Below are 8,779 nucleotides of genomic sequence, written 5' to 3' on the forward strand. Positions count from 1 at the left end.
TGCATGGTGATTTGTTGGACATACCTTGAGTCGTCATCCTTCATCCTTTTTGCTTTAAACCCTGAATGGTTAGTGACAATAGTGACGGACCTAGGTTTTTACCTCTAGGTATGCGCAGCAAAAAAAATTCTTATGCAATTCGGTGAAATTTTTTTTTACATTGAGAATTTGTACCTATCTCTATGACTGGCGGACCCCAGGGTATGCAGTGGCCCACCCTGCATACCCTGTGGGTCCGTCCCTGAGTGACAATGATACCTGAAGGAATATTTTCACAATTATGTTTCTATGCTTATTTCACAAGGGCATCACAGCAAAAAGGGTAAAAGCTCATGTTATCTACCAAAAGTGTTTGTTTTAGGACAGAAGCTTGTCCTTGGGAAACCTTCTAATTGCACTCAGGTTGGTGAAGTGGTTTCCCCTCCAACACCAACCTTTGTGTACCTATCTCAAGATTCATGCCTATGAGATTTGCAATATTTATGATAAACATATGCATCTACAACCACCCCTTCAAAGTCTTTATGAACAGAAAGTATAAGGGGGTTGAAGATCTCATGTGTGGCCATGTTGGAGACACCGATTGATTCAGGAGATCTCTCATGCGAACATGGATTTGATGAGGTTCTCATGAAATGACTTCCATGTTCGTTGATGTCATCTTCCTTTTCAATCTGCAAGGGTGTTTCTTCATGAATGTCTATAGGCAAAAACATTGTCTCCATCATTCCATGCCTAAGACAATCATTGGACATTTTATTGTCCAAGATCTCCCTTGGATTGGTGACTCTCGGGTCAATCTTATCTAAAATCTCGTCCATCCATTCAATGGCAACGACACATAAGTTCTTAATATCCTCCAGCCATTGTTGTCGCTCTCCTTGGTCTTCCTTGTGACCTTCATGATTCCTATGCTTTGGTTGTCTTAGTGAATTTCTAGGGTCATCATGAGACTGAGGAGAAAGAGTATAAGAGGGATCATCAGGGTCAAGGATGGGTTAAAAGATGGGTTCAGATGAGAAATCTAATGTGGGCATAGAAGGGGAGAAGATAAGATTGGCTTCTGAATAGCTTGGCTCTCCTTCTATGGCATCACTAGACATGCCATCCTCGTATTCTTCTTGATGAATAAGGACGCTTCCTAAGAGATCCCTTCTTGAAAGGATTTGAATTATATTCACTCAAAGGTCTCTTATGAAGATGAGAATTTAATGTTCTCCCAAAATCAGCACCAAAGAGATCATCCTTAATTTCAATAGGGATTTCTAAAGGTGGAATTCCATCTTCTCTTAGGGGATTTTGGGGCATTGATGGTTCGGGATTGATAGCTAAATCTTGGGATTGGAGTGGTTGTGATTTGGCTATCAAAACTTCCTCTTCTTGTTCGGGAGGTGATTCCTTCTCTTTCTCGAGGAGTTCATTATGAATGCTAGTGCAGGGAGTGATTCCACTAATTCTATTAAGCATAGCCCTTGCTTTACTAGTAGACAAATGAAGGAAAACCTCTAGAGGCTACATCAAGGGATTCCCTGGAATCCTTGCTAAGACCCATGTAAAAATGTTGAAGAAGTACAGGGTCTTGAATGGCAAGGTCTGGGCTAGTGATGATGACCTCATTAAAACAATCCCACGATGTACCAAGAGATTCTTCTTCTAGTTGTCTAAAATTTAGAACCTCATTCCGAAGGCTAACCACCTTAGAGATGGGAAAGAAACGTAAACAAAATTTAGAACATAAAGTTTCCCAATCTCCTTGCATACTTCCAATGATTTGACTATACCAATGTTTAGCTCTTCCCATCAAAGAGAATAGAAACAACTTCCATCTTAAAGTCTTGTCAGACATACCAACGATATGCAAGCATGCACAGGTCTGCTCAAACTCTCGCGGGTGTGAGTATGGGTTTTCATCGCCTTCTCCCAAGAAGGATTGATCTCGAATCAGTTTTATTAAACACAGGCGCAGCTCATAGCCAGGTGTTAGGATAGGCTCTATAGATTTAGGTGGCCCAAAGCTCACGCTCGTGGGTTTAGTGTATTGATAGATAGGAGTGGAATTCATAATGAAAAAGAAAAGAAAAAGAATGAAAGAATAAAAAGATAAAAGAATATGATACAAGGTTAGGCTAGATTCGTAGTTAATTCAGCAACCGTTTCCTCGGCAACGGCGCCAGAAAGCTTGTTGGTATATTTTAACGCACACAGATAAATCCGCAAAGCGCACGAATACCGCTGTAGCTTTCACCTAGAGGTATTCCAAGTATCGTATCCACAGGGAAACGTGTGAGGTTAACTACGGTCCAACTTAACCCGGAGTAACAACAAGACTTCTATTGTTCAACTGGGGATATTACTATAGAAACATAGACAGAGTATGATTCCTATAGCAAAATTGTCCTGCTAGGCCTACAAATTGGAGGTGGACTACAGAGGATTCAACGAGGCTATATGATTCACCCTTGTAAGCTACCACCGATCCGGAATATAGGGTACATCCACAAGTAACCCGGTCTAAGCACTATGCTTACACATACAATTACTACTTTAACCTATAGGGTCCTATAGATTAAAGCACTCAAAGAGCTATGAACCAGATGAACAATATAAACACGATGCTTACTTAAATTAGAAGTTAATTACTAGAGAAATCTCAGACGTAGGTTAACTTCTGCCAAGGTACAAGCCATAGAGAGAGCACCGAGAGGCCGACATCTCCTCCAAACTCTTCCCTCACTCTCCACCTCTCTATCTCTAAAGACTAGATCCTATGGAGGTCTAATCTTCTCTTGATCGCTAGCTCTGATTCTCATGAGGAGAATATGAATTAGGGTTTCAGGATGGCCTCTAGGGAGGGGGCAGAGCCTGGTTATATAGCCCTGAGCTTGCAATGTGAGCCCTTGGATCAAACTGACTTAGGCAACGACCTAGATGTGTCCTCAAAGCTGGTGGGAAACTGACCCTCGAAGATGACTGAGAAGTGCGCTCGAGGGAGGCCGGCCGACCTACAGGTGGGGCCAGCCGGCCCCACCTGGCAGCGTCTCACCCTCTGCTTTAGTGATGTGGCTTCTAGGTCCTTCTAGAACCTTCCCACGTTGGTGCCGCGGTGGAAATCCGTATTTTCCTTTGATGTTTAGGTCCTCCTTGGCGGTTTTCAGGTTAAACCCTGCTGAAAACACAGATTCACCAAAACACATGGAATTTATTAGTTTAAACCCCAAAACCTTCATTGGTGATTATATTTATGCCCTTATCCATGTTTAATTGATGATTTATAATGGTTGATAACTACCGTCAACACCATGTTACTTAAGTTGTTGTGGAATGAGATATAGTAAAATAATGAGAACTTGATTCTTGATGTCTTGTTGTTGGAGAATTTTATTTTAAAAAGTTAAGTGAGTAGCTATACCTCTCCTTTGTGGTAAAACAATATCCCACCAGAGCCATACATAGACTAGGAAAACCTTCTACATATACTACTTGTCATTGTATTGAGTTTGGTCAAACCATGTGACCCTTGTTGAGAAATTTATCATGCTCTCAAGATCAAGATCACGTACACTCCACATATATCTGCTATTCCTACATTGGGAGTATGCAAAAACATGTTTTCTATCCACCCAAAAATGTTCTACTCCTACATTGGGATTAGACACAAAAAAATGTTTGTTAGGATAAATGCTCCAAGTTCTTGTAAAAACCTCTCTTGAAAGTTTCAATTGCAGAAAAAGAGGCATGGGCTATGCAAAAGTTATTCATAAAAGAAAGGAAAAGTATTGAAAAAAATGGACAAGTGTCCGAGTTATCTAAAACAATGGGTACTCAGATGCCCACCTGAAAAAAGAAGAAGAAAGAAATGAATAAGATAGCCCATGTTTTCTTACAAAAGTTTTCTAAGTTTCAAACAAGAGAGATATGTTTCAAGGAGCATAGTAGAATTAGGATAGCCACCATATAGATATCCACACACATGCACATCTTGATCTAAGAGTATGATATTTTTCTCCTTGGATCATTGTTTTGACTTTACAATATATGCAATGCAAGTATGTTCTCATATTTATCCGTACCTGAGCTCCACATAAATTGTTAGAAGTAGGCAAAAAGAAGGCAAAGATCATTAATGCCTTGGCGAGGATCCAAAAATACCACATATACAGAGTGATTTAAGAGTACCACAAAAGGAGAAGGTAAGCTATGATTTGTTTTCAAATAATCTTAAAATGTTTCTCCAATTGACTTGACTGAAGGAAGATGGTGATCTATTTCAAGCTATTCCATTCTTCAACCGTCCAAAGTTTCATGGTAGACACTTTGAATCCTGCAGAGCATGTATGATTAGGAATGTTTTTATGTTCATGTCTTGTCCCAAAGTTATGTCATGAGTAATCCATCCTTTTATCGAGGACGAGTAAAAGCCTAAGTGTGGGGGAGTTTGTTGACGGTAGTTAATATTCATCACAAACCATCAATATAACTGTCATAAATGATTAAAATGGATCACCAACATAGACTTAGGGGTTTTAACTAATAAATTCCACGAGTTTTGGTGAATCTGTGTTTTCAGCAGGATTTAATGAGAAAACCGCCAAGGAGGACTTATTCGTCAAAGGAAATCGCGTAATTCCGTAGGATAAACAACGTGGGAAGACTCTAGGAGGCTCTCCATCGAAGCGGAGCCTGAGCCACTGACATGTGGGGCCGGCCGGTCCCACATGCAGGCCAGCCAGCGTGTCCTTGAGCCTCCAGCTTCCTACGTCGGTTTTCCACAGCCTCCTAGATTGCATCTACGCTGTTTATTCAAGTCGGTTTGATCCGAGGGCTCAGAATTGATGCTCCAGCCTATATATACCTGCATGTGCCCCCCCCCTTTGGGGTATATGCCATGCATTTGATCCTAAGAGCTTGAGGGCCAAAAACCCCAATTCATATTTTCACTAGGATCAGAGCTAGCAATCAAGAGAAGATTAGTCCTTCATAGGATCTAGTCTTGTATTAGAGATATAGAGATAGAGTGAGATGGAAGAGCTTAGGAGGAGTCCCGGCCTGTCGGTACTCTCTTTACGTCTTGTACCCTAGCAGAATCAAGTTCTTCTTGAGCTTGTTTCTAAGATTTCTCTAGTAATCGACTTTTAATTCAAGTAAGCATCTTGTTCATATTCTTCTTCAGGTTTGCGACTCTCTTTTGAGTACTTTAATCGCTGTAGCTCCTGGATTAAAGTAGTATTCGTAGTGTAAGCGTGGTGCTTAGACTCAATTACTCGTGGATGTACCCTACTTTCCGGATCGGTGGTAGATCACGAGGGTGACTCTTATGGCCTCGTTGAATCCTTTGTAGTCCACCTCCCGTTAGTAGGCCTAACAGGACATCGTTGCTATATGAAACATACTCTGCCTGTGTTTTCTCTAGTAATATCCCTAGAACTTAACAATAGAAGACAACGCTTACCGAAGTTAGAACTAGAAGACCTTTGTGATCTCCTCTACGCTCCTATTATCTAGCCTTGATTGTGAAGTTGGGCTAAGCTAGATTTGGTTATTGTCACACACGTTTCCTCGAGTTCAATATAAAACTGGGTACTCCTAGTGAAGTGCTACATCGGTATAATATCCGTGTGCTTGCGGATTATTCTGTGTGCATTAATATATACCAACAAACACCCAAAAATTTGTATACAAATTACCAACCCTTGTCATTATTATAAAAGATTTGACTAAAGTAACCATCAATCCCAATATTACTTACCTCGTGAAAGTAGCATAAAGTAACCCGTAAATATTTATTATGTTTATTGTATTAGAAAATGAGTAAGGAGGAAAAACACATTTTAGTATAAATAATTTTTAATATTTAGCGGTATTAAACAAATTTTAATATTTTCCTTCTCTTATGTTTCTTCTCCTTTTCTTTGTGTCTTTGTGTGGTTGTTTTCCTTTTTGGTTACCTTCTCACTAGCCTCTTGTTCGGTTTTTGGTTTCAGTAAAATCATAGGTTTTTTCTCCCCACAGTTTCGGTTCAAAAAAATAGAACTGTCTTCTAAGAATCTAACCCGTGCGAGAGTCCGAATTGATGGATTAGTTAATCTCTAATAGCAATGTATACAATTTAGTATCGGGTCAGTGTCCTAACATTTCCCCCAGTTCTTTTGTTCTTTTAAGTATTGCCTGTCCGTCGTTCTAGTTAGTCCCTAGCGTACATCCTCAAATAACCTAGTTAATTAATGTAATTAGTCTTTTACTTGTTTGCTCTCACTCCGAATTAATCTTCAATGGCATATGTATTATTCAGGATTACTCATTTTGTTATATTTCTAACTTTCTTTGTTTCTATTATTATCTTGATTTTTTTTCACGGCCCTGCTTGTAGTGGTAACACCCATGACACAGGTTCGCAGCTGCGGGCTTGCCGTCAGCTTCGGTTTTTTTTTTTTTTTTTTTTTTTTTTTTTTTTTTTTTTTTTTTTGCTCCAAGCTTTCCAGCCAAGATATCTACCTTCAGTCACCATCGACTTTGACTCTGGTTTGGTCCTACGCGATGAATAATTCTGGACCATGCCTGGCGCGTTCCTAGAGGTGTCGACCTCAGTGCTTGTTGCCCTCTACTCCAAAGTCTTCAAAGTCTTCCTGTGTGCATATCACTCATGACAAATTTCCACGATGTCGCTCTCAAATAATGTACCTCTCCGTGTCTATCCTCGTACAACTAGCTGGCCGGGCTGGATAGATTCACAAACTCATGTTGGTGCTGGCCACAACCCTGCAACCTTTTTTCTTCAAATAAACAGGACTACATATCGTCACATTCAGAAGTTAGCAACCCTACAGGATACAGCTAGTTCAACCTCACCAGGTTCTGATTTCCTCTGTTCTTGCAAAACTGATGAACAGGGACATTCTGACTCCTATATGTATCGACTGATAGTATTTTGCTTTCTTCCCGGTTGAGCATGCAGGATAGTAGAGTTCTACACGTTGCTTTGATCAATGCTAATGGCTGCACAGATGATCAGTTCTGCAGTGGCCCAGGAGGCTGTTAACCAAATCTTATCAAGAATCAAGGAGGGTTACCAGGACAAGTCAGATGCAAAGGAGAACATAGAGAGGATGGAGATGGCACACATCAAGCTGGAGGCCGCCCTTGAGACCTCCAACAAGTGGAACGTTACCAGCGTGCCACTGCTACGTTGGCGGACAACACTCGGCGCAGCTGTAGGCAGCGCTTGCAAGAAGAGGAAGAAGTACAGCAAGCGGTAAGGAGCTCCTCCTTTCCGAAGAGGATTGCTCATACAGCCATGTCGTTTGTTTCATTAATCTTTAGTCATGATAACGATGATGGGCTGAAAGGATCCGCTGTCGCCCTGCGATTCGAATGGTTTGCAGAAGGTGCTAGCGAATTCTTGAGATACGTGGAGCTTGGTGGAACACCACACAGATACATGTTTTCCGACCCTCTTATACGCAATCTTATCACTGGCAAAGGAACTAAGTATTGCTTTGTTAGCAATGGTCAGCATCTCTCATTTCTTCTACAACCCTGTAGTTCACTACAAGAGCATGGGATGGAGGTTGGCCTAATATTGTTACTTGAAGGTACCAGTGCACCAGAGAATGATTTTGCTCTTGCCCTCAACTTACGGCTTTCAGAAAGTACAGACATAGTTAGGATTGCAGTCGGATGCCAGCACCTGTTCATACCTTACTTAGGCTCAACAGTCGAGACTGTGAAGACAAAGCTCACTCAGGTACCAACACAATACTTATGCTGGGTGTCCGATGCTTATCCGGTTTTTAGCCATTGTGTTGAACAGCAGAACAATCTTCACACCGTCTGGTCCAAATGGTTTCGACCAAACCCTATTTGTTGCCAGCAGCAAGATCATCACTACTCCCAGAGCTACAATTCCAAGAGCTCATCGTCAGAATCATTGCCATGTGATATATACTTGGAACCCGTTATCCAAGTGTATTTGCTAGGCCATGTCGCACTGTCTGTTGGGAACAACATGCAGAGACCAGTCGCCGATGGTGAAAGCAAAACAAGCCCCTTATTGAGTGAATTTCCTTATCTGAAACATGGAGTGCATTTCTATCCCCATGCCCCTTATGAAGATTTATCACCTGGAGTCGAGGGTTCGGCAACTGAAATGATCAATGGGGCAGCCGTGAAACATGGCTTGTATGCAAAAATTTGCTTTGAACAGTTGGGCGACTTTATGATACCAAAGGCAGTAGATTGCCTTCACGAGAGTGCGGCAGCTACCTCGTATCAGATGCTTTGGAAGTCCAAGCATGGCGGCGCATACCTTCAAGTCGAGAAAATCTCATGGGGACTAACCACTAGGAGAGGCATGGGTGGAAAACATCCTAAACACCGACAGGGCAAGAAGGTACAGGGATGGGCAAGTGCGAACAAAGATTTCTTGAGCTCGTGGGTTGCCCACGCGCCTGCCCACTTGCAGGGCACAGTCATGTACTGGGTTCAAAAAGAAAAGCGATTGTCGCTACCCTTATTATTTAAAAATAATCCCTCACTACTAGAGAACAGACTTTAGAACGATATCCCAATTTGGCATTAGCCTCGGCATTTTTTGCCTCCGGGACTAGAGAGGCTTTAGTCCCGGTTGGTGTCTCCAACCGAGACTAAAGGTCCCTGCCCAACGGCTAAACCAGGACTAAAAGTCCTCCAACCTTTAGTCCCGGTTGGTAATACCAACCCAGACTAAAGGTACACCCTTTAGTCCCGGTTGGTAACACCAACCGGGACTAAAGGTCCCCGGATG

General features: G+C 41.7%; 1 pseudogene; it reads left to right on the plus strand.

Annotated features, from left to right (window-relative positions):
• Positions 1-6,749: 6,749 nt before the first annotated feature.
• On the plus strand, positions 6,750-8,551 carry LOC136480111 (uncharacterized; annotated as a pseudogene).
• Positions 8,552-8,779: the final 228 nt, after the last annotated feature.

The sequence above is a fragment of the Miscanthus floridulus genome, chromosome 9 (genome assembly GCF_019320115.1).
Source record: "Miscanthus floridulus cultivar M001 chromosome 9, ASM1932011v1, whole genome shotgun sequence".
Lineage (NCBI taxonomy): Eukaryota > Viridiplantae > Streptophyta > Magnoliopsida > Poales > Poaceae > Miscanthus > Miscanthus floridulus.